Here is a 26,305-nt window from a genome sequence, read left to right as displayed (position 1 = left end):
ACAAGTCTGAGAGCAGGAAGTGCCAGGGGCCAGTGAAGGGCAAGGGGAACTTGCCTAAGAGCTGGCTCCTTGGCATTACCCTTGGAACAAGCTGAGGTTCCAGTCATTCCGGGCTATAGAAATGGCTGTGAAGTCCTGAGGATGGAAGATGCCCACGGGCTGGGCAGGGATGCTGTGTGCGGGGTTCCACGCTATGCAGCTCCGAGGAAGTGCTGCTGGTCACAGGGGAGTCAGCCTGAGGACTGTGGGCTCTGCTTTCAGTGGACTTGGGGGGTGGGGAGGCAATACCCCAGCTGTTCTGCCTCCACCCTCACTCCCCTTCTACTCCCTTCCCTAGACGTCATCGCTCTGGGACCTCGGTGGGCAGGGCTGGGGCCCACTCTGACATCGACCGCAGCACCAAACAGTCTCAGGGGGCAGGAGCATCCCCCATCGAGCTTCAGGAAGGCGCTAGAGAAACTTACAATGAACAGCTCTCAGCTTTCAGTAGGTCTTGCAGGGACTTGCTGCGGCTTCAGGAAGTGGGGAAGACATGTGCTCTGCTGGCAGGAAATGCAGAACCCCAGAAAGAGGACTCAGCTGGGCCCACAAAGGCAAGAAGGGCATGGAAAGCCATCCCCCTCCTCTTGCCTTTATAAGGGCTTGGAAGAAGCCCATGAATTTGGAAGCCCGTTGCAACCCCAGAGCTGAGGGCTGAAACTTGGTGGTGAAAATCTGTGTCTCTGATTCGTTTTAGAATTGCAGTCGCTTAATAAAGCACATGCTGCCCCTCTTCCTGACAGCGGCCCACCCTCCTGGGTAGAGGCCCGACTAGCCAGTGAACCTGTGCTGTGACCCCAGCAGCCCCCTCATTCACCATAAATCGACCCTTCTGCCCTCCCCCCAAAATAAACACCTGCTTCCATGCGGGCATCTATGGTCCAGAAGATTCTCCTGTCCTGTCTCACTGATTGGCCGAGCCCACTCTCCAAGAATACCCTAGTTCAGAGGCGCAGCTAACCGAAGAGCCTGTCTCCCTGCCTCCAAACCCTGATGCACTCTGCTGCCAGCTTCAGCTCCACAGAACCTGACCCCGTCGGGGCCCCTGCCCTGCCTCCCCCAGCGTCAAACGCGTTTCAGGCCCCAGTTGTCCTCTGCGCCCCCTAGTGGTTGATCTGGGGATACAGCAGAGAATAAGTAAGAAGGGCTGCTGCCTTCAGGGAGCTTCTGTCCCAGGGAAAGACCAAGTGAATACAAACGGAAATCACAGCCTCTGAAGAAACTGACGTGCTTCCTGGAAGAGAAAACTGGACCGTCAGGGAGGCTTTCTGAGGAGGTGGCATTGCATCGGTGGCCCAAAACATGTAAAGGCACACGCTTCATGTCGAGGCTTCCCGACTACTAGGACCTCATCTCTGCCTCCTCTGTCACCAAAACACTTCAGATCCCTCCAAACTGTGTCTGTGGTGGAAGCAAATTAGCAAGGCTCAGGCTGTGAGACCTCTGAAGCCCTCGCCAGCTGTCATTCCCCCACGATCCTGGGTCCAGAGAGGGATGCGTGAGTGGGACCCCAAGGGTTTTAGCCCTGAGACCCTGTGTGGCCCTGAGGACAGAGGCTTCCTTTCCTGCCTCACGCTGAGGCTGCCCCGTGTTCTTCCCAGGAAGGAGGGATGGGCGGCCCCCTCCTGGGGGTCAGCGATTTTGACTGTTCCTGGGGTTGCACCGCCTGACTGCCAGCATGACAGCCCGACAGGCCACGGTGCCCCCCACTGTCTCAGCCTCCATTCCTCGGCTAGGGGCAGGGGGAGGAGAGGAGCTTCCCCAACCCCTAGACTCGGAGAGTGCCCTCAGGCTCCCCTCTTGTCCCAGTATTACAGTACTTGTGCCCTAGTCTCCCTGCCTGGATGACCTTTGCCCTCCCCAGCAACACCACATGCAAGAACACCACAGGTCCTTAAAACCTGACCTGCTGCTCAAGCCCACAGTGTATCCAACATGAATCTGGCTTCTGGCCAGTAGTTCCTAAGCTTTCCACCGACCAGCTTTGCCCCCAGCCTTGTTCAGGGAAGATGTCTTGTGGCCTTGCCCTGCCCCCCTCTTCTCTGTCCTGTTGCAGGGCTGAGCTTCAGGAATCCCCCACCCAAGGGAGACCCCAGCCAGGCCCTTCCTACTCACAGAGCAATCCCCTCTTCTGTCCCAACTCACGTCACCTCTGGTCAGCTTCACTTCCCCCACCATTCCCAGGTCCCCAAGCCAAGCTGTATGCACAGCCAGGTGGTCAGATCAGGAGCTGCCTGTCTTCAGCACTCGTAGCTCCTGGCACTTGGATGGTGACTTTGTTCCAACCACATGGTCCTTTTTAAGAAAACGTTCATCACTCCCTGACATAGGCCAGACACTGGGCTGAGGGCAAACGCCATGTAATTCTCACAGTGACCAGCCACATGGGACAGGCAGCATTATTTTCCCAATTTACAGTTGGGAAACAGGCTCTGAGAGGCTGAGTGACTTGCCTAAGACCTTGTGGCTTGGGAGGGCATTCCAGGCCTGCCTGATTCCAGAAATCACCTGCCACAGCCTCGGCTAGAGGGCTCCTTGGCTGCGTGCAGGTTTCACAGAGATGCTCCGCGGCAAAGTGGGAGGCGACTGCGAACACCCCATGGAGCAGCGCCAGCCAGCAGCGGGGCCGGTTGCACCCCGCCTGAGAGCCGAGAGGCCAAGGCAGCTGGCTGCTGCCATGCTGGAGGGGTCCTGTGGGGGAGGCGGGAGGCTCCTGGCCAGGGAGGAAGTCAGCCCCTGGGGCCCACAGGTCAGACCCGCAAGGCTCAGTGTCTGCCAGGCGATGACGGGGCAGGGCGGCCTTGAGAGAGGGCACTACTGTGGGGAAGCCCCCAGAGCTTCGGGGCTGCACAGCCACATCACGGCGGACCTGGTTCTCCTGGACACCGGCCTGGGGTGACATTGCCAGAGCAGGACTCACCCCAGGACCTGGGCCTCCAACAGGAGCGTTCCTCGCTGTGCCCTGGGGCCTCTAGAATGCCAGCCAGCACCTGGGCACAGCGGCTCTAGGAACTCTAGAACACCACCAAGAACAGTAAGAGTTAACATTTATTTAGCACTTTCTGTGTGTCAGATGAACACATGGCTACACAGAGCACAGGATACTAAGAGAGGTTTGGGTTGGGCAGGGGATGGGCGTGCGGTAAGAAGATCCACGGAAGAATGGCCTCTTTGAGGTAGAGGAGGCCATCCTCCCCATCCATCCCTCTGCCTTCAGTGCCTTCAACTCCCTCTGCTCCGCCAACCTTCCATTCTGCTCGGGACTCTCCTCCTTCCGGAAGTCTCCCTTGGCTGCCTCCCCTACCAGGCTGGGTTGGGGGCTGCTCTCTCAATGCCTGTGCTCCTCCGTGTTGGTCCTCAGCACACTGGGCCGTATTGGTCTGTGTAAGGCCCTGCTTCCTCCCCTGGACTGTGAGGTCCAGGTGTGCTGTTACTCCGTCTAAGCTCGAGCCCAGCCTTGGTCAAGGAGACCACCAGTGTTTGGGGGAGAGATGAGCAGAGCTGTGAAGAAAGGAGAAGGCCAGGCTCATGGTGGTGACAACGTCTGGTTTTCTTGGAGCTGACGGTCCTTACAGGAGCAAGTGGCAGGTGGCTCTGGAGAGGTGGCTCGTCCCCATTCTGGTCCTGGCAGCCATGAATGCTGAGGTTGCAGGTAAGTTGGGGAAAGCATGATGGCTTCTCCACATTTCTTCAAATAAAATCTGAAGCCCAAATGCCCCACATAGCTCTTCTCTGTAGAATTGCTGTGAGTGTTCATTTTGCCACCTCGCCCGGAGCTGCTGCACAGGCTCAGAGTGCAGCCCTGGGAGCCTCCGGGTGCGCACAGCAAGGGCGTGCAGTCGGAGGGACAAACGCAGTCCGAGAGTGCAGTCAGGGCTGAGCTGCCGGCTTGAATTCCTCATTCCTTGCTCCTGAGGCTTTGAAAAGTAAAACACACTGTGACTTGCTCAGAGGACTGACAGGAGCTCCGTCTCATCCGAGAAAACACAGACTCCTTAGTCATGAACTCTTCCTTTGCTGGGGAGTTCTGGAGCCCTGGAGGGTGGGGGGGGGGTGGCAGCACCCACCTGCGGACAGAGGAAGGCCCTCCTCTCTGCAGTGGCCCGTGCCTGAGTCGTCCATCCTCCTAGGTGCACGAGTCAGCTTCCAGAAACTCAACTTAGGTGAGGAAACTTCCTACCCAACAATTGTTTTGGCTTCCTGTTACCTGAGGAAGTGTGCCTAGTTGCCTCGACCTGGTGTTCACGGCCACTCACAGCTTCCTGGTCTTCCTCTCCACTGCTCCCTTGCTTGCCACATGCCAGTCACAGGCTCTCTGTCAGGGGCCCACCCTTCCCCGCCTCCCTGGCACTGGTCACGTTACCTGCCATCGCTGCCTTGAGTAATGCCCCCCCAGCTGAGAGATGTGCGAGTAGCACTGCTTCTTTCAAGGCACCCCTGCCTGGGAATCAGGCCTGAAATCACCCTGCTCTAAGATTGCTCACTGCCCCCCGTGGCTTCCTTGGGGAAGACCCCATTCCACCTTGTCACTGCCTATTGCTCTGCCTGTCTCACCTCCCCTGGTCCATGCCAACGCCTTCAGGACAAGAATGGGGCTCGCCCATCTTCCCTGACCGTCTACATATTTCCTTAAGGAATGCCGGTGACCTTGGGTAGCCCATGGGAAGAGGCAGGGAGGTCAAGACATCTGAGAACTGCGGCCAAATAATCCCAAAGGCCAAGTTTCTACAGCACTGGACAGTTTTCTAATCATGTACAAATCTGTGAGCACATTTGAGTCTGTAGTAGCCAATTTTACCAAATCTTTAAATCCAGCTGCTGACATTTACTAAGTACTTGGACCTTAACACAAACCCCAGGAGGTAGGGAAAATGCCAAAGTTTCCCTCCAGCTCAGCTGAAGAGAAGCAAAAGTGAATTCAAAAAATAATAATAATAAAATAAGTACTTTGCATGCATCTCTGCTAGAACTGCTGCACGTGGATCACTCCCCGTAACTCCTCACCACTAGGCAGGGAGACGCTATAATCTCCCTTCTGTTACAGAGGATGACAGTGGGGCTTAGACAAAAGGTCGCAGGGATTCTAAGCAGCTGGGCTTCCCCTGTGGCCAGGAAGCAGCGGACCCGGGCCCAGAGCTGGGGTGTGCTTCGGCAGCCTGCGCTTTCCCCACACTTCCCATGGAAACGTGCTTCCAACATTTTGTCCCAAGGACACAGATCCCACCCTGAGCCTTATGGACTTGGGGGATTTTCTCTACTTTCCCAGCCATACAGACCGCTGGCTGCCTTATGTCCCCATTCTGGGTACTTGGGCCGAGATGTATCTACACCATTTATTCTGGGCTGAATTACCTCCCTACCAAATTCACATGTTAAAGTCCTTCAGAATGGGTTGGATTTGGAGATAAGGTCTTAAAAGATGTGATTGATCACATTAGACAGAAATATTTAGGGTGGGCCCTAAGTCAATATGACTGGTGCCCTAATGAGATCAGGAAATCCAGATACCTGGAGAGACCCCAGAAACGTGCACAGAGGGAACACTCCTGTGAACACACGGCAAGAGGCAGCCATTTACAAGCCAAAAAGAGGAGCCCCAGAAGAAACCAGTTCTCTTACCACCTTGATTTCAGACTTCTAGCCTCTATGAGAAAATAACTCTCTTGTATAGGCCACTCAGTCTGTGGTATTTCCTTACGGCAGCCCTGGCAGATTAGTGCACCACGCAATCTTAACTGCAAGGCCACACACCCCCATTAGAATGGCTAAGAAGAAAAAAGACAGAAGGAAGGAAGGGAGAAAGGGAGGGAGGGAGGGAGGGAGGGAGGGAGGGAGAAAACCAAGTGTGGGGCAGGATCAGAGCAGCTGGGTTCCCATGCGTTGCAGGGGCAGATGCGTGATGGTACAGCCCCTTTGGGAAAACAGTTTGGTAGTTTCTTATAAATTAATATGTCCGTGTGTGACCCATCAGTTCTAGTTGTAGGTGTTTACCCAGGTTAAATGAAAATTATGCTCACACAAAAATAAACATAAATGTTTGTAGCAATTTGAGTCATTGTCACTCCAAACTGGGCATAAGCCCAATGTCCTTCACCTGGTGAAAATCCTGGTGCCAAACTTGGTACATCTGTACAGTAGAATACTACACAACCACGAAAGGAAGAGACGGCCGGCACACAGACACACAGCTCGGGAGGATCTCATGTGCAACATGCCTGGGGAAAGAAGCCAGTCTCAAAAGGTGCATATACTATATGACTCCCTGTATGTACCACGCGTCTATATTTCATCTGTGTAACAATGGAATAACATACCATATGATTCCATTTATACACCATTGAGGAAAAAGCAAAGTCATAGAAATAGGATGCAGATCAGTGGTTGACAGGCTTGGGAGTGGGGAGAGGGCGTGACTACCAAAGAGAAGTATGAGGAATATTTTAGGATGGCGCAAATATTCTGTGTTTTGATCGAGGGGTGGCTATATGACTCATCACCTAGAAATGTACAACAAAAAGAGGGCATTTGATGTATAGAAATGCATATGTTTTTTTGAGCAAATAAAAGCAAGGCTGCAGTTAAAAAAAAAAAATCAAACTTGCAAGCCAGTTATTAGCAGGTGGAATGTAAAGTTGATACCCAGCCCCTTCCTCTGGTGCCTATCGGTTGGCTGAGGCCTTTCCTCTCCGTTCTCTTTTTGATCTTCTATAATTCTGTCAGGCAGGGTGATGACCCAAATTGCTTCATTTTATAGATGTGGAAACAAAATAGAGGTTTTGTGACCATCCAGAGGATGGGCAGCTTGTTGGCAATCCTGACTGTGAACCCAGGCCGCTCTCACTCGGCCCTTCTCTGGTAGTCAGTCCAGACGTGGTAGCCCCCCAAGGCCCAGGAGAGACATAGAAACCAGAGGGGATGAGGCTGCTGCCTGGGGAACTGTGCTGGGCCCATGGCAGTGCTCAGGGCTGACTAGCCAGGGCAGAACTGAACCACACAGGCTGGTTTGGGCTTTTATGCCCTTTGGCTCTCCGCCTCTCCGGAGCCCTTGGACTTAGGTGGGAGTGTGCTTCCCATAAGCCCCCACCCAGCCTCAGCCCAGCCTGGCTCGGGCAGCTGTGTCACAGAGGGTACCGCTCGGCCTGCTGTGGCCACAGAGCGGAGTCTCTCTCTAGAACTGGCCTCACGCTCCCTCCCTGGATCTCAACATCTATCCCTCAGACACAAATGTTCTAAATTGTAGGTTTTATTATTATTCCAGTACAATGAGGCCAACAGATCAGGAGACAACGTCACTGAAAAGACAGTTTGTTATACTCACAGACCGCAAGAGAAAGGGGCAGGCCACTCCATGCAGGGCCCCAGGGGCAACACAGGGGAGGCCAGGAGGCAGAAGGAGGGGGAGACTGGCTGGGTGGGAGGAACAAGGGTCATAGCCTTCGTGGTGAGCTACATTGAAAAGAGGAGGGCAAGCAGGGTGTGTGACCCTCGACAGATGCATGGAAAAAGAAAATGATACACTATGGAGTATTATTCAACCGTCAAAAAGAATGAAATCTTGCCATTTGAGACATGGTAGACCTTGAGGGCATTATGCTAAGTGAACTAAGTGCGAAAGACACATGTGGGGTGATCTCACTTACATGTGGACTCTAAAAACAAACTCATCGATAGAGAGAACAGACTGGTGGTCGCCAGAGGTAGGGGTAGATGGCTGAAATGGGTGAAGGGAGTTAAAAAGTCCAACTTCCAGTTCTGAAATAAACAAGTCAGGGGATGTTTACAGCCTCAGGGCTACAGTAAATAATACTGTATTGCATATGTGGAAGTTGCTGAGAAAGTAAATCTTAAAAGTCCTCATTATATGAAAAGAAAAATTCCATGACAATATATGGTGATAGATACTAACTAGACTTACAATGATGATCATTTCATATATATACAAATATTGAAATATATACTATACCTGAAACTAACAGAATGTTGTATATTAATTATACCTCAACTTTTAATAAAATCAAGAAACTGACCCCAAAGTTAGACATCTCCCTCCAAAACATTTTTCCCCAATGGAGACCAGAACCTCAGCCTGAGTTTCTACCTACATGCTTGGCTGGCACTGGCTCCTGTAGTTCTCACCAGTGCCCTGCCAGGATTACTACCCCACATTATCAACCAGGAAATTAAGTTTGGGAGGGGTTAAGGGACTTGCAAAAGGTCACGTAGCAGAAGGGACAGGGCAGCTGGGATTCCAGTTCGGGTTGTCAGGAGAGAACAGAGGCCTTTCTTCCCAGCCTCCCAAGTGTGAGCCATCAACTGCTGGGTGATCAGATCTCCAAGATTGATGAGTCCACAGGCCTCTCAAAGCACTATCTGAAGGTAAACAAGTCAGTATCACCTCCCCTTAGGGTCTGTGAATGATTTTTCCTCTCTTGGGAGAGAAAGGTGGAAATTTAACTAAGCCCAAGGCAGGGGCTCAGGTTTCTCCTGGGGCACCCTTTGCTTCCAGTGCCCTGGGGATCCTGGCCAGGTGCTATTTCCAGGAGGGCTCCCCCTCAACAAGGAAACCAGAGCAGGATTTGCAGAAATTCCAGAGAGAGCCCTGAGGAGCCCTTGGCTTAAGCCAGATCTGAACTGTTTCCCTTAATCCCGCTCCCAGGCAAGAGGCCTTCTGCAAGGCCCTAACTGCACCCATCTTATCTCCTCCTGGGGAATTTTCCCACAGGGAGGTGGGAAAGGTCAGCCCTGTATCCTGGGAGCCTAGGGACAGGCCCAGCCCCGACTATGGCAGGCATCCGTGAACCTGCACAAATGAGCACCCTGGACTCCTGTGTCCTTCTAACACACACGAGAGGGGCCTGGGGATAGCGGTGTGCGGGACGCACCACCATGGTGCCTGGTCCGCAAGACAGCTGAAAATCAAGTACATTGGCAGGTTTTATTAAGCTCCCATTTGACAAGGTTTAAAACTGGTTCAACCTGGGCAGGGGTGCAGGATCAGAAACTGCATGACCCTAAATTAGTAGGCAATTCACATACTGCCCTCACTATTTCTGCCTTATCTATGTTCCACCAGGGCTGTTATTTAACTTTTTAATTAAGTCTATTGTTTTATTCTTTAATAATTCTCAAAAGTATCAACAGAGGTACATGGAAAAACAGTGTGCATGCATTATACCTAGTCACCATAAAAATAAATACAATGAATACTCTTCAGAAGTGAGAATAAACGATCTACAACCACACACAGAAACAGGTGAATTTCACAAACAGCATATGCCAGGGGAAGGAAGCTGGCCCTGGGTGATCCCATTTGCAAAACTGATGTGGAAACAGGCAAATCTAACCTATGCCCTTAGGAGGCAGGAGAGTGGTCGCCCTTCGAGAAGGGGATAGTGACTATCAAGGAACAGGGGAGGGGGGCTCCTGGGAACCCAGAAAATTCTGTTTTCTGAATTCAGAATGATCAAATCTGGGTTCTGGGTCTGACTGCTGGCCTCATAGGTTGCTCAGCTTGTGATCGTTCACCCCATTTCATACCACTTATGGTGCTAAGCTTCAATATAAAAAAAAAAGTTAAACATTTAATAAAAGTGCAATGAACACATGACAGTGCTTATTAAATTCTAGGGAGAGACCAGAGTGGGCTGAGGGCCCTGAGCCTGAGGCCAGAGACCCAGCTGTCAAGAAGCAGGTGTAACATGTGCCCAAGCAGGTCAAAGACCTGCTTCTCCTCATCAGAGAGTTTGGAGGAGATTTGGAAAGGAAATGGCTTTCTCACCATGTGATTTCAAGGCTTTGTCCAAGCACTTGGGAAAACACTGAATGAGGTGACTTATTCCCAGCTCCGGGTAAATGATTAAAATGAGATAAGGTGGTGAGCTGGGGGACAGTTGCCCGTGCAGGGAAGGCAGGTGGACGCTGGGTGCGTGGAAAGATGAGGGCTGGGGGGCCATCAGATGTCAGAGCTGAATGCACGCGTGCTGGGGAGGAGGGGTGGGGTTGGGAAGAGCTGGGGTGCCCCAGGCACGGCGGCTGGCTGGCTTTGGGACCTTCCCCAGGGCCCTGGCCTCTCAGAGGCACCCCTGTGCGCAGCTGTGAGCTGCTTCCTCACTCGGGTCTCAGTTCTGGCCTAGAAAGTGAGCTAGCGCCAACTCCTTCCTTGGGCAAGGTGAACCCCTAGAAAGGATCCAGTGCCCCAGTTCGGTGCCACCTGTGTGCCCCCCATTCGCCCTAGATTCTCAGGCACTTGGAACCAAAAGGACCCATCTGCCACTCTCAGCTTCAGCAGTGCCCCGGCCACCCAAGGGGGCCCCGACAGGGTCCCTCCAGCAAGGGGTCCCGCGCAGGCGGGCCTCCCGGGGCTGCTTTAGTATTAAGCGTTAATGATTAAATCCGCGGTTCTCTATTAACCCCGCGCCGGCCTTTGTCTCCAGCCGCCTACTAGCCTCCTCCTTTGAAATGCCACATAAAATTGATAGATGCTCTTTCCCTCCCTCCCGCGATCTGCAGGTCCTGTTTGCCTTTAAAGTTTGAGTCCCTACACAGGCACACCCCGCTTCAACTTAGAAGCCAAGGCCGCCTGGGCTGCGCGGGCCTTTTGCCAGCACGTGGCCTGTGGGGACCCAACGAGCGCCCATGCAGGACAACGCCGCACTCGGGGTGGGAGAGGATTTGAAAACCCATCTTTTTGCCAAGGACAGCCTTGATGGCAATACTATCATCCACAAGGAGAATGCTTGGTCTGTCCACATGGCAAAGCGTTGCCATGTGACTTGAATGGGAAAGGATGTTGGCACCATGCTGTGTAAATTCCGAAATCTGCACCTACACTGCTCAGAGTGGGGTCCAGGGACCAGCAGCATCACATCACCAGTGAGTTTGTTAGAAATGTGGCATCTCACCTGCATGCCTGGATCAGAATCTGCGCTTCAGATTCCCAAGTAACTCAGGTGCACAATACAGTCTGAGAAGCCTGATCTACATAGCCAGTGGTTCTGGTAATAACAGCAACAATACTAGGGAATGTGTATTGAGTGCTTATCATGAGACAGCATTGTTCTAAGCACCTGATGTAATTGTTCTGTTTAACCCTACTGCATGCCAAATGCCCTGTTTTGCAGATGTGGGGTTGAGGTCCAGGGAGATTTGGTGCTGTGTCAGAGGTCCGGCAAGGATGAGAAGCCGAGGCCAGAACAGCACCCACACAGAAACCCTTCTGGGTTAGCTTTCGTGTACATGCCACATCAAATTGGGGACTGTCATGTAGAAGGACCAGGGGACAACTCCTGGTGAATTAGTGTGCCCCCGCCTGAGATGGATTAGTAGCAAGCACACTGGCCACAGCAAGACATGCGCTTCCAGTCACCCATCTCTGTCTGCGGGAGACCGACATGTGGTACATCTTGTTCCCGCACTCCAGATTTTAGGAAGAAATACCAGCGCTGGATGAAAACAGTCCCCACTACACACATCCCCTGCCCAGTTTTTCTGTGGTGCCGGGAAAGGGTTAAGTCAGGGCTCAGCCACTACATAAATCTGTGTTTATCTGCTGCAAAGTAAGCTATTTAGGTTTCTGATTTACAATCCTCGGTTTTCATAAAAGTCAGTCATTCCCAGTAAAAGAATGTGGGTTAGATTTATAGGATCTGCGTTAGTCTTTAAAGCCCAACGCTGGTCTATGACTCACCCTCCGAAATGTTTTTGCTCTAGTCCGGAGATATTCATGTGCAAAGAGAAAGATTCAAATCTCTGCCCTGAAAAATAAGACTTTGGGGGAGAACTAATTATAATGGCGTCAATTGTCCTATGCTTGTAAACTTGCCGTCAGCAGGCCCCCCTGGAGCCTGTTTTCCAGGAGTTTTATTCCACAATAAAATGTGCTCTGGTGTGCAGCTTGGCATATAAGATCTCCAGTGGTATGACTGAATGTTTTTTCCTACCAAATTATTAGAAATAAACAGCCCACCAGTGGAAAGGCAGAAAAATTATAAGCAAGGAAAATAAATGTTGGAATGTTTGCATCTGATGACTTTAATAAAATTGGCCACTTAGCCCAATGGTCCAACTGGCTAAATGGAGCCAGCCTGGTATTTTTATTTTCATTTGGGTTTGTGTTTTGCCAGTGTGAAATGGGGTCAAGGCAAGACACCATGGAAAAAGGCTTTGATGTCTTCTTGAAAAATATTTTGCACTGTAACTTTACGGTATTTCATGTCCTTCTCCGTCTCCCCAGCCCCAGCTTGATGAACTGCATGTCTAACCATGACCATCACACATAATAAAATATAGCCATCACTGACAGTCCTCTTTCCAGCTCTCTCCAATGAAGTCAGAATTCAAGGCAGAAGGTCTTAATGCAAAATAAGAATGCTGATCAAGATAACTGAATATGATTAAAGGAGGTGGAGGCAACCAGCCTTTTAAACTTTGTCCAAAGCAAAGCCAAGGTGAGGGCCCCACGTGCAAGAGCAGGCGAGGGAAGGTCATGGGGACTGGGCCTCCAGCCAGTTCAAACAGAACCAGATTGGGAGGGGAAGGTTTGCCAGGGGCTTGAGAAGCAGAGAAGGATGGATTTGAAAGGATGGCAGAAAGCAATGGGCCCGTAATTAAGGCAAGGTCTCCTTCATCAAATGTGTGAGAGAGAAAGATGTGATTCTGTTTGCAAGAACTGTAATTCAGTTTCAATGTGGGCACATTGGCGATTGCATATGGTAAAGTAAAAGACTTGGAAATATTTGCTCTTGGTCGGGGTCGGGAAAGGTTTACTGTGGACCTACCACTGTGGGCTGAGGCCCAGGGACACGCAGATGAATGTTATTTGCCCTTGACTTTTTCCTGGACTGGTGCTGCACAGATGAGCTGACGGAACAAGGCAGCTGGGGGCACAGAACAGTCCAAACCTACCACGTGTAACCCATTCGTGTTTCAGGATACCTGGGACGAAAGTTGTGCTGGGTCTCTTCCTTAGTTTGTCTTCCCCTCAGTGCCAGGCCCTAAGTAGACAGGTTTTTTGGGGTTCTCAAGAATGAATAAAACATGGTCCCTGCCCACCCCACCACTGAGGTCAATGGCGCAAAGAGGAGGTATACAGACCATGTAGAACACCAGAACAGAGAGGGGTAAGGGCAGTAGAGAGAGAGATTGTGTGTAAATCCAGAAACTAGGGAAGCCTTCAGAAAGGGGGTGGTGTTTCTATGGCTTTTAAAGACTCGGCAGTAGTTTAATATGTAATGGTGAAGAGCAAGGAGAATCCAGAGAGAAAGAAGAAAAAAAATTATTTAGAAGTATGTGGTGTTGGCCTGTTTGGAAAGAGGCAAGAGCCCTTCGTGGGTGCTTCATGGAACAGGTGAGGAGTCCAGAGGCCAGGAAAGGGAAGCCAGGCCAGGTGTGGGGCAACCTTGCAAGCTTTCTGATGAAACTGGACTTGACCCTGTGAATGCTGCGGGTCTTCCCTGGCCCACGTCTGGGGAGAGTCCACATTTGAGACCCCAGGGAATGCCCCCCCCTTTATTAAAGCCCTTTCACACTATGGGACTTCATGTTTGTCTCCCCTCATTGGATCATGAGCCCTTAGAGTCTTGTTCACTGTTACAATCCCAGCTCCTAACACAACACCTTGCACTTAATAGGTATTCAAGAAATACTGGGTGCAGAAGGAATGACATGGATTCTCGTGATGATGAATGAAAGGCTTATAGCAGGGATAGATAACTTGGAGCCAGGCTTTAGAGAATTTGGACTTGGGTCTAGGGTAGACTGGAGCAGGGAAAACTGGGAAGCAGGGATCCATCCGTGCTGGCAGGCAGCTAGAGGCTGTGGTCTGCTGGGGGCTGGGGTGGATGGGAGAGGTGGGGAAGCCAGGATGCAGAGAAATTTGGGGATAACGGTGATGAGAGAAGCACATGAGAGAATGAATGAAAGAAATTAGGGATATGCTGCATTTAAAGCATGCTATGACTCTGCATAGAGGATTGGTAGCAGGTCAAAATTTAGCAGGGAAACATCTGCACAGTGAGTTCCAAAACAGACAACACAGAGAGAAAGCCAAGATCAGATCTGGGGAGGTTCCTATTTTGGGAGCTGGAACATCAGACACTAAATTTGAAATTCCTTTTTCTATGATCTCCATCTTCTGTACCTGTTTTAGTTGAAAATCACTTTGGACTCACAGTGGGTCAGCCTATTTTCCTTCTGACCTTGTTTGATCTTAAAGCCCCATAAATTGGAGACCTCTCTAGGCATGTGAAGTGTATGTACATACCCCCTCCAGCAAACTGGGAAATAGCCCAGCTGGCAGAAACCTTGAACTTTGCGTCACATTGTGATAAACGGTTCCAGACAATGAACGGCCCTTTGCTTCATAGGCTCTTGCATCGGCTCTTTTTGCAGCACGAAGCATTACCTGCTGTGAGAGCACCTAAAAGCAGGTGTTTTCTGGTCATGCTTTGGGGCTGGTTGGGAAGATCCGTGGGGAATGAATGGAAGGGGGTGGCTCTCAGAGCCAGGGAACAAGGAGATGGAAATGCAACGGATTAAGGTAAAAAGTGACAATGAACAGGACGGAGTGAAGGGCAGGAGGTGGGGGAGATTGGGCTAAACTTGAGTCTGTGGGGAGAGAGCATTTCTGGAGATTCTGAGTGTGTGAATCAGGCAGGAGTGGCTCAGAAGACACTGCCGTGGAGCTGTGTCAGGCTATAGCCAGGCCTCCACCTGGATGCCCAGCCAGGAAGGGCCTGGGGTCCTCAAGGGGTGGACAGTGAGGGATGCTGGCCTGGCTAAGGAGTCCTCCATGACTTAGTGACAAGAGAGGCTCCTGGGCCAGTGGCTGCCTCTTGGCCCGCCACTCAGGCTGCAGCTCCAGCAAATGGTCTTTCCTCTGGGCAGGTTGTTGTGGGGACTGTGTGGTCACTTGGTTACTTGCCCCCAACCCCAAAGAAGAACACAGGACGGACTGTCCTCGGATCCTCAGGGAAGAAGTCAGAGTGTCCAGGGTGGCCTCAGGGATGGCCCCACTGTTACTCCAGAAACTCCTGGGATCTGTTCTGGTCTCCATGCCACACTGGACAGCAGCAGCTGCCAAGACCAACTGACCCTCCTTCGCAGAGGATTTATTTGCAAATCCAGAAGAAGACATAGTTTAACAGGAAGGGCCCTCCCAGAAGTAAACAGCAGTTGCTCCCGTAATGGGAATGGTCGGCAGAGCTTTAGGGTCCCGGCCTCATAAGTGATGGCACCCTGAGGGAAGCGCAGGAGTCATACGGCACATTTAAAGGAATTTAAAAAGGAATTTTTGTACACATACCAGAGAACTTACCATTTAAGCCATTTTAAAATGTGCAATTCATTGGCATTTAGTACCTTCACAGTGTTGTGCAACCATCACCACTATCTTGCTCACCAGAATATTTTCCTGCCCCAAAAGGAAACCATAAATCCATTCAGCAAACAGTCCCCACCGTCAACTCCCCCTGCCCCAGGAGCCAATCATCCACTCCCTGTCTCAAGGGATTTGCCTGTTCTGGATGTTTCATTTAAATGGAATCACACAAGTCCATTCCTGTCTGGCTTCTTTCATTTAGCATAATTTTTCGAGGTTTATCCATGTTGTTGCTTAAAGCCAGAACTTCATCCCTTTTCGTTGCTAAATAATATTCCACTGTATGGCTATATCACATTTATGCATTGATGTACATTTGAGTTGTCTCCACCTTTTGGCTACTGGGAATAATGCTACTTAAAAAATAGTAAACGTTCACATACATGTTTTTATTTGAACCCATTTTCAATTCTTTTTGGTATGTACCTATGAGTAGAATTACTGGGTCATATGGTACGTCCACATTTAACTTTTGAGAAACTACCAAACTGTTTTATGCAATGGCTACACCAGTTAATACTCCCACTGGCAATGTAGGAAGGTTCCACTTTCTCTATATCCTCACCAAGTCTTGTTGTTTTCCTTCTGTTTTGGTTATAGTCATCCTAGTCTTTTCTCATTGTGTTTCGATTTGTATCTCCCCATTAGCTAAGGATGTTGAGCATCTTTACATGTGCTTGTTGGCCATTTGTCTATCTTCTTTGGAGAAATGCCTGTTCAAACCTCTGTTTTGTTTTTGTGATTGAGTTGTCAGAGTTCTTTGTATATTCTGGATATTAAACTCTTATCAGATATGTGATTTGCAAACATTTTCTCCCACCCTTCACTTCACTTTCTTGCTGGTGTTCTTTGAAAGACAAGAGTTTTTGATTTCAATGAAATCCAGTTTATCTATTTTTTCCTTTGTTGATTGTGCCTTTTTTGGGGGGTCATATGTAAGAATCCATCAATAAACCCCATTCATGAAGACTTACCTGTGTGGTTCTGAGTTTTACAGTTTTAGCAGTTATATTTATGTCACAGAAGAATTTTTCAAGAGTTAAAGGAAACCAACACGAAAGAGTGTCAGACCTTGGGGTTGGACAGGGAGGGGCACAGAGGCCACCCCTCAGCCTGGGGACAGGAGGGAGAGAGAGGAGCAGGCTGGACTGGGGCTGGAGCTGCAGAAAGGGCCATGCAGCAGGTGTTGTGTGCTCTGGCAGAGAGATGCGTCTGTCCTCAGCTCCCGGGGGAGGGAACCAGGGACTCTTCTGTTTTCTGATCTTCACTGGTTCTTACCATTGGTGGAATCCTACCAACAGAGAGCGGGCAAGGGGCCAGTAGGTGTGGTGCGAACAGTCCATCTCCTGGGGCCCTGAGCAGTGTGGAGGAGGTGAGGAGAGGATCTGGAGGAGGGCTCTGCGAAACAATAGCCCCCAAAGATACGCATGTCCTGATCCTCAGAGCCTGTGAATATGTTACCTCAATGGCAAAAGGGGCTTTGCAGATGTGCTTAAGGATCTTGAGATGGGGAGACAATCCTGGGTTACCCGGGTTGCCATGATTTAATTACAAGAGCTCTTATAAGAGGGCGGCGGGAGGATTGTGAGAGAGAGACGTTTGAAAAGGCATTGCTTTGAAGGTGGAGGTAGAGACCGTCAGCCAAAGAATGCAGGAAAAGGTGGGTGAACAGATTGTCCCCTTGGGCCTCCAGAAGGAATGTGGTCTTGGGGCTCCATAATTTTAACCCAAGGAGACCCATTTTGGACTTCTGACCTCTAGAACTCCAAGATAATAGGTCTGTGTTGATTTAAGCCGCTCATTTGTAGTCATTTCTTACAGCAGCAATAGCAGCTCACATAGGAAGGGCAGGTGGGGGCTCCCTCTGCCTCCCTCTGCCCAGGGGGACCTGGGCTCCCAGTCGGGGAAGAATTCCAAGTGACTACATTTGCTTTCCCTGGGAAGACCACACTTCATGAGTCCTGCTCCTGAGTTTCTCTCAAGGTCAAGGCACCATAAATGACCTTGGTGATTGTATTACACAGGATTTGCTCAGAGAAGTAGCATCACTCTGAAGGATAGAGAATCAGGGGCTGCTCGTAGGAATTTGGCCTTACACAATACTGGAAGCTGGTGGAAAATGCTATGCAAGGCTGTTGCCTCTGGTGTAGAAGCTGGTTAGGTCGCCTGGACCAGCAATGAGGAAGGAAAGCTGGATGTGAACTACAGGAGAGCAAGGACCTGCCCGGGGAGCTGGAACCCAAACCTATCTCCCAGGCACCCTGGGTGACACAGGTGACCTGCTGCAGAAACTGTGCCCTGTGCCACAGAAGTCCCAGGCAGTTGGCCCAGGACCTGGAGAAGCTGAAGGAGGAGACCTAGCAGGAGCTGATGGAGCAGCTGATGTGCATGCTGCCCCATGATGACCAAGTGAGGCCGCAGAGCAGTGGCCACACATGAGCTGCCACAGTGCCCTGTGCCAACCTTCAGAGCATGGAACGGCTACTGCTCCACTTGTACCTCCTCAGTTTCCCACAGATACGACCTATGGTCAGTCTTAACCCAGAACCGTACATACAAGGGAATTCTGGGAAGCGTGGTTCTAGCCTAGCCAGGTTAATATGTTTCATATCAACGGGGTGGAAGGATAAAATTCTGCTAACTGCTTACTATGTATCTGGAACTCCAGCCTCATTACCTCATTTAATCACCTTCAGATTATCTCCAGTTTACAGGCACAGAAACTAAAGGTCAGGGTTCCATGCCTTTTCAAATCACATAGCTACTCCAAAGAAGATACACAAATGGCCAATAAGTGATGAGAAGATGCTCAACATCATTATCCATTAGAGAAATGCACATCAAAATCACCGTGAGATGTTAAGCAGAAAAGAAAAGGCCACAGCATAGCTACAAATAAGAAAATGATGAAAAGGAAAATTTCACTAATAAAAGCAGACATATGGTAGAGATAGGAGAGTGATCACTTAAAAGCTAGTATGGAATTCAAAAGTCAAAAGTAGAAACATCAAAATATCTTAAAAAGTTAGTTAAGGAAATAAGAAATAAAAACATGTAAAATATGACACTAAAAAAAAACACAATGAGAGGCCTCTTCATACCCATTAAAATAGTTAAGATTTACAAAACAAGTGTTGGTAAGGATGTGGAGAAATTGCAACCTTCACACACTGCTAGTGGGAATGTAAAATGGTCACTTTGGGAAATAATCTGGCAGCTGCTCAAAATGGGTTGTGCAGGGTTACCACAGGACCTACCAACTCCACTCTCAAGTATATAACCAGAGAAATGTAAGCATGCATCCATGCAAAAAACTTACTTACAAATGTTCAAAGGAGCCTTGAACACTTGATAATAGGCAGAAAATTAAACCAACCCAAACGTCCATCAACAGATGAATGGATACATAAAAGATGGTATAGCCACATGAGGGAATATTACTCAGCCATAAAAAGGAGTACTGACATGCCACTACATGGATGAACCTTGAAGACATTATACTAAGTGAAAGAACCCAGACACAAATAGCCAATTATATGGTTCCATTTATATGAAATATCTAGAATAGACAAATCTACTGAGACAGAAAACAGATGAAGGGTTGCTCAGGGTTGAGGGGTTAAAGGGAAATGGACAGTGACTGCTAATGGGTACAGGGTTTCTCTCAAGCAGTAAAAAAAATGCTCTAAAATTGTAGTGATGGTGGTATAACTCTGACTAGAAACCATTGAATTGTACGTACAAAATATGTGGGTGAATTGCAATGATATGTATATCATAGCTCAATAAAACAGTTAAAAAATCATGCCACCAGCACAGAGAAAAGGACAGAATCCAGCCAGGGCTTTTTGTGACTCCAAGGGCATGCCCCCCACCTCCCCAACCATCACCCCACCTCACTTAACAGTGGATCTGGAACTCCAAAGAATCACCAGGTGAGCTTGTTAGACATGCAGATTCCCTGGCTTCCTTCCCAGAATCCAGTTCAGTAGAGGTGATGAAGATCGGGGGGTCTTCCTGTTTAGCAAGATGCACTCAAGTCTAATGCAAGTGGTCTGAGGCCACACCTGGAAACCCACTGTCCCCTGCTTTCCAGAGTAGGACCTCTGAATCTCAAAGCCAAACATGGGCATTAGTGAATGAAATTAGAGAAACTGGAAATTTCAAAGGCCAATTTTTCTACAGAGAGTACATTTTTTTTTTCAGAGGCTGGATAGAAGAAAAGGAAGGAAGAAGAAAGAGAGACATGGACACCCATGAACTAGGAGATGTATTGGAGGGAGATTAGGCAGCAGGCTGGGGGTCAGAAACCCATCAAAGGGAGAAGGAATGTCAAAGGCTTGTAGAAATTACTCCATAGAGGAAAGAGAGAGCAAATACACACACACTAGCCAAGTTTACCACCTGCCTGGGGCTTCCAGGATGATTTGCTTCATGCTCAAGTGTAATCCTGGAGAAAGAGAATTTCGGTGAGCTTGAGGAAACGTCAGTTCTCTGGGGCTTCTTTTTGAAGAACTAATCTGAACAAGCTTGGAAAGCACCCAGCAGTGGAGGTTAAATTTCAATCTTTTTGTGCTGTTACATCTTTGTTCCCTTTGCCTTCTCCTTGAAGCGGAAATGATTGATGCTTAAGTAACTTCAGCTATTGGGTAATGTTTATTCAGACTGCGGGGGAACAAGATAGGGCTTAAAAATGAGGTGGACATGTTTCCTTTGAATGGCACAAGTTGAGCCTTTGAAAGTCAAGTGTATTCCCAATTGCACAGTATAATAAAGAGAGGGGGCCAGTGGGCAAAAGGTCTCCTGCAGATGATCAATGTACAGTAGTTAAGGGCAGCTCAAATACTCTCATGAAGCCACCTGAGCTGAAGCCCTGGGTTATAAATATTGACTGGGCCCCAGATCGTTTTGAGGCTATCTGAGGTCTTTTTATGAGCCCTTTCAACCCAGCAACTGGTGAGCTCTGTAAATAAGCTTCTAAAGCTTTGAGAAAAGAGGCAAGTCATGTTCCCATTTCCAGACTCTCTCTAGATGGCGCCAGCCCCTCCTCAGAGATAAGGGGAGCCAGGTAAGGAGAAGACACAGCACACACACCCAACACACACCCACCACCAGTGCCAGACAGGTTTCAATCACCCCTGGAGAATCCCACGCTCTACCCCATGTGGGCTTCTTTAGCTCAGGTTGGCTGGCTGTAGTAGCCAACCAAGCTCAGACCCATCCAAAACACGCCCAGAGATTCAGTCCAGCATGCTCTTATTAGATCTTCAAGTTTGAAAATAGGCAAGCAAACATAGGATAGTGTCATGTCTTACTTGTCTTCATTTTGCCAGGCTGACCTAACAACTGACTTGGTCATCTGTGAACCTATGTGTTGAAGATGGGACTAGGGACCTGCACTCTCTGGGAAGCAAAGGGAAGTCTTTCTGGCTCTGGATCCATGACAAGTGTCTTTGGAACACTGTGAGGAGATAGCCCCCCCCTTCTGGGGGGCAGGGAGCTGAGGGTCTCCGGGCACGCTGTCTCCCACTCACCACCCGCTCATGGCTTGGTTCCTGGGTCTGGGAAAGAAGAAAGTGGCTTTCCGTACTGAGGACTGACGCCTCGTGGCCAGCCATTCCCACCAGACTGTGACCAAGGAGGCCTCATCTCCAATGGGAGAGGGAAGGAGAGGCAAAGGGAACTGCCCAGAGCTGCCACAGGGGACTCCGGGGTTGGTTTCGTAGACAGAGCCAAGTAGGTGGGAGTGTCTCAAGACCCATGAGCTGGGGTCAGAAGGGTTCCTACTGCTCAGAGGCCAGGAGGTGTGGACATGGCTGCCGGACCGATGTCACATCTCTGCAGATGGATTTATCAGACTCACCCTCCCTATCTCTTTGGGCAGATAAAACTGCCAAAGAGCTGCATGCTGAAAAATCAGTCCCCTGCCACTCCTGAGGCATGAACTGTGGCTGTCCGCAGAAGGGGACCAGGGGACAGAACCAAGGAGCCTATCTGTCCTCTGCCAGCTCTAGAGTCCTTGACCTTGGCCAGCGGCTCTCAATCCTGCTGTCCCATTAAAATTACCTGGAGAACTTTGAAAATCTTTCAGTGAGTGGGCCTGACCTCAGATTCAAATCGGCCTGCCAGGGGTGTGGCCCAGGCATCAGCAGTTTTTACACAATCCTCCGGGAGCATCCAGTGCGCAGCCAGAGCTGGGAGTCGCTGGCCAGCAGGGGCCACCCCTCTGCTCTAGGGGAGAGCTGCCCCCTCACTCACAGGGGTGCTGGTGTCCAATTTCTCCCGGCCCCCCCGCAGCCCGGCTGGCGTCAGTTTGCCCACTAAGCCAGCTCCTCCCAGACAGGCAGGCCCAACCATAAATTTTAATTCAAAACTTCTCCTTTTTATTATTTTCAAGTGCTCAAGGCCCTAAAAGTGATGAGAAGTTTTTCTTGCACTGTGACTTGCCGAAAAGCAAAATTTCTCTGCAAGTTCCCTTCAGCAAGGTGCCTCATATTTTAGCTGCCTCATGGCCCCCCACCATACACACACACACACACACACACACACACACACACACACACACACACACACACTGAACTGGTTATTCTTTGCATCTGTGGATGCTCTTCTACCCAAATGCAAGACCAGTGACTTCACTCTGTGAAACTCTTTGTGTGGCAGCTCTTTCTCTGGGGCCAAATGGAAAGAAAATCCAGATTATCATGGATAATGTTAGTGCTGACAGGTACCGGCGCATGACTCCACCTGTACAGGCTGCCTCCTCGATGAAACACATGTAACTTGTGGCAGCATGAATTACTGCTGCTCCAGTCAGCATGAGCTCACCTGCATTCCAGGGTTGTTTTGTTTCTTGACTGTGGGCCTGACGCCCTATGCGCCTGATGCCATGTGCCTGAGAGTGGCTGAGCCTTTCCTGGCTGGCCTCCTGCCTGCAGTATTGAAAAACCTGAGCTGAAGCTCTGCTTAGCACCTGGAGAGAATTCCTCGTTTGGCCCCACCCTGTCCTCCATGGCCTGAGCCTGCGTGGGGAAGGCTCCGTCCTCGAGGTCACATTGCCCCTGGGGCAGCAGGCTCTCTTGGTCCAGGAACCCTCAGGAAGGCACGTTGCTCTGGTGAGCTAGAGAAATTGTGCCCAGCAGGGCATGGCAGGGCCTGGGGAGCTGCATTTCTAACCAGCTCCCAAACGATGCAGACGCTGCAGTCCCTGGACCACACCTTGAGTAGCTAGGTCTGGGGGTGTCCTACTGACTGTAGATCTGGGTCCAAACCCAGCTGGAGCTTTAAGAGAAACATCCTGGTTTGTAGGCAGAAAAGCTACAAAGGGAGCGGTAGGTGCAGTGGAATGGCTGCACAGCGTGTGACTGTGCTCTGGCTGATAAGTACTGCTGATGTCGCTAAAAAGCAGTCCGTGGACGAGCCCTCCCTTTTCTCTTCCCTCCCTCCCAGCCCAGATCTGCTATGCAGCACAGAAACCAGAAATAGCCCTCTGTTGAATTCCTTCTGTAGCCCCTGCAGACTAGGAGGTGCCCTCCCAATTGCTCAGTGCAGCATGTTGGGTCACAGCCCACCTCTCCAGCCTGAGTGCCTGCCTGCCCCATGTTCCCGTCCTGGCCCTGATTCCCACCCTCCCTCAGGCGGGCACCCAGGACACCCTGCTACTGTCCTAGGCCCAGGCCACAGTTACCTCCTCTGTGTGGTCTCTCCACCTTCAGCTGGAATGATTATCTTCCCCGGGGTCTCAGAACACTTTGAACACCGCCTGCTCCAGAGCGTTCCTCCTTGTGCTATAATTGTCTCCCCTGCTGGCCTCTGAGCACCTCCAAAATAGCACCTGCCAGGCACGTGGTCCGCATCCAGTCAATGCCTGTTTAAAATATAAATACTCTGAGTGTCTATTCACTCTGGCTTCCCCCTGTGCACAGAAGCAATCTTTCCCTAACAATGTAACAAAAATGCAGTGGGGTTGAGAGATGGAGGAGGAGGCCCAAAGGGCATTCTCAGTGCTGGAGAGCGGGCAGGGCAGAGGATTACTGCTCTGCAGGAAGAGGAAATAGATGGAAAGTTACCTCTTGCCCACTCTGCACTCCCCGTTAATCTTTCCTGAGGCACAAAGCCCTGTCTGCAGCCCAGGCCTCCCTGGCAGGTGTACAGACCCCTGGCTGTATGAGCGCTGAGGACTGATCCCTTTAAAAAGAAGTGTAGCCCCAGAGCCACTGGTCCAGGGTGTCCCTCTGGGCCTGGGGTCCCTGGGAGGCCTCAGCACTTCTGCGACGGGATAGGCTCACGTCTCTCCATCTCTTGGTCTCTTGGGCAGTGGGGCGGACCTAGGTAAGAGCTTTGTGAGCCCCAGGCAGGTGCCTTGGGGGAAGCCATTCCCTTTTACTGCAAACAGACTAAGATACATCTCTGCTAACATCCAAACTCATTTTTATGTAAGTATTGAAGCAGGGTGACTTTTAGATGCACTATTACGTTTTGGAGACGTTGAATTCAAAAGGTAGTCATTCCGGTTTGGTGGTTTTGCTCCCTCTCTTTGAGGGAGAGGCAGTAGCTCCAACCCGTCTGGGGGGTCCGAGTCCCCAGTGAGCTCAGCACCTCCAGGGAGCAGGCCTGCCTGGCTGGGGATGAGACAGGGAGCAGAGAGGTGTCACTTTTCTCTTCTTCCTTTATCTTCTTGGACAGGCATCAGTGCCCAGCTAATGGCTTCTCTTCTCTGTCCCCAAACTAGATTCTTCCTCCAAGCCCCTCCTCTCCAGAGAGGGGGAGTAAGTTCCCTGTAGGGTCAAGTCATTTACCTCAAGCCAGGAACTCAGGGACAGCCACCAAAAAGTCACCAGAACCAAGACATCAACTTACGGGCTTGTCCTTTCTTGGAGAGGGCCCTCCAGACGTAGTCCTGCAGCTGTGCCTTTTTGATGTTGCCTAAGCACCCAGCCCTCTGCAGGCAGCCTGACTTGGGCTGAGGGAAGCTCTGCTGCCCAGCCTAGCTCCTGCCAGGGGCCATGCTGGCCCTTATCTCTGGCCATCTTGCACCCGGGGACCTTGGTGTATGGGCCCTTTTAACCTCAGGTGTCTTCAATGCCCAGGCCCTGCCAGACGCCCCAGAAACACACCTGCGGCCCGAAGCCTCCTGACCTGGGCTGGGCCCGGCAGGTGCAGGCTCCTACAGCCCTGAGCGCCGCATTCCACCGGCGCCTCACCTCCTGGCTGGCTCAGACAGGCAGCCCGCCCTCCCCTCCGGAGGCCCAGCAGAGGCCTCCCTGCTCCCTCGGTGGCTGAGCCTAATCGCAGCCTGGGTGGGACCTGGATGGCAGTGCGGAGGGCCCCAGAGCGTGCTCCCAAGCCAGGACGCTCCTGCTCTGAATTCTTTGGCAGGGAGGACTCCCGCACTGAGCGTGTGGCAGCTGAGGAAAGGACAGTGCAGGGACGCGACTAATTAAGCTGTAAGCCATCCCCAGAGCCCCGGTTCATTCGTAATTACGTTCTCTGGCCTCAGAAGCGCCTTGGGCGCTCTGGGAGAGCTGGGAGGGGAAGTGGGAGCAGGTGACTGAGAAGTTGATCAGATTTAAAATGGATTTTCATGAAACTGACATTTATACCCGCCATTCTTGGAGAATCCGGCTCCCTGCGAAGAACCATGAACTGTGCCTAATTCTGCCACGTGATCTGAGGAACTCCAATTGGCCTGCTCCGGGGGGCACCTACTTGTTTTATGCAGGTCAGGGGACCCCTGTGTGGTGTGATTTTGGAAGGCTCCCCCCCACCTTGCTCGGGCCCACAGAAATACCCTGGTTAAGCTCACTGATGCTGAAAATCGAGTCGCACTTTAATTCTAGTGCTTTGGCATCACAAAAATCCAGACACTGTGTTTGTCTTAACAGACGCTACACCTCAGTGAGAATGACCCAGTCTCTAGGAGGACCTAAGTGCTGGATCCCCAACTTGTGTGTTTTAAACAGTCAACTAATCAAAGTGTGACCTAATTTTTAGACCTACTTTTTCATATGGGTAAACTGAGGGCCAGAAGGAATCAGTGACTTGATTCAAGGTCACACAGGCAGAACGTGGTGGAGTGGGACTTGCATCCCAGTTCTCTGGCCTCAAATCGAGCAGACTCAGCAGTGCACACGGAGTGGTGTAAGAAGAAAAAGGTGGATAGCCGAGGGGAGGAGTTGTCAGGCAGGATTGCAGAGGCTGGTCCTGGGGAAGGGCGCCATGCAGAAAGGGAGCCTGAACTTGGTTCCCATTATCACCTTTGGTCATTTTTTGATTTGTTGACTGTTAGAAAAATCCAGGTTGGGGATATAGCCATGCTCCAAATATAAATTACAAGCAGAAACACGCTGATGTACTTGCTATCTGTTAAGCTCAGCCCTGGGCACTAAGGGGCCCTGCTGACATATACTCCGGCCTGGGTGGAGCACATGCTCTCCCAGAAACCCTGCTCCCCAGACAGCCCCGCATAACTCAAGAGCAGCAGCTCCTCTTTGCACAGCCTTTGAAGAAAACCAGATAATACTGGGCTCAACCCAGTTTAGGCAGTGGCTATTTCTTTTAAAAACAAAGAAGGAGACAGACAGAATTCCTGCCTGAATCTGTTCACCCTGTGCTGGTGGCCAAGCCCCAGGAATTCTGCCTTGGCTGCAAAGACTCAGGCCTTAGCATTTTTCTGAGCAATGGGGCCTGGGGCCAGAGGCTCCGCCCAGGGTCCCGGTTCCCAGAGTGGCAGCAGGGCCAGTGAGAGGGGGCTGGCCCTGGGAGGCCGTCCAAATTCGTGGAACAAAGCTAGGGGATGTTGGGACTTTCTGTTTTTACTACAAATTATAAAATATAAACAACTATTGCTTCCTAAAATTTTAATAAAAATTCAAAAGTTAAGGAACTTAG

General features: G+C 50.6%; 1 long non-coding RNA gene across 1 annotated transcript in view; it reads right to left on the bottom strand.

Annotated features, from left to right (window-relative positions):
- The window catches only part of LOC130684665 (uncharacterized), an 86,529-nt gene that overhangs the window by 39,527 nt on the left and 20,697 nt on the right, over window positions 1-26,305 (bottom strand). The window contains exon 2 of the long non-coding RNA XR_008999038.1: window positions 23,103-23,282. This is a non-coding gene — a long non-coding RNA (uncharacterized LOC130684665). The remainder of the gene's footprint in view (window positions 1-23,102; window positions 23,283-26,305) is intronic.

The sequence above is a fragment of the Manis pentadactyla genome, chromosome 8, assembly GCF_030020395.1.
Source record: "Manis pentadactyla isolate mManPen7 chromosome 8, mManPen7.hap1, whole genome shotgun sequence".
NCBI lineage: Eukaryota > Metazoa > Chordata > Mammalia > Pholidota > Manidae > Manis > Manis pentadactyla.
This window is presented reverse-complemented; position numbering and strand designations above follow the sequence as displayed.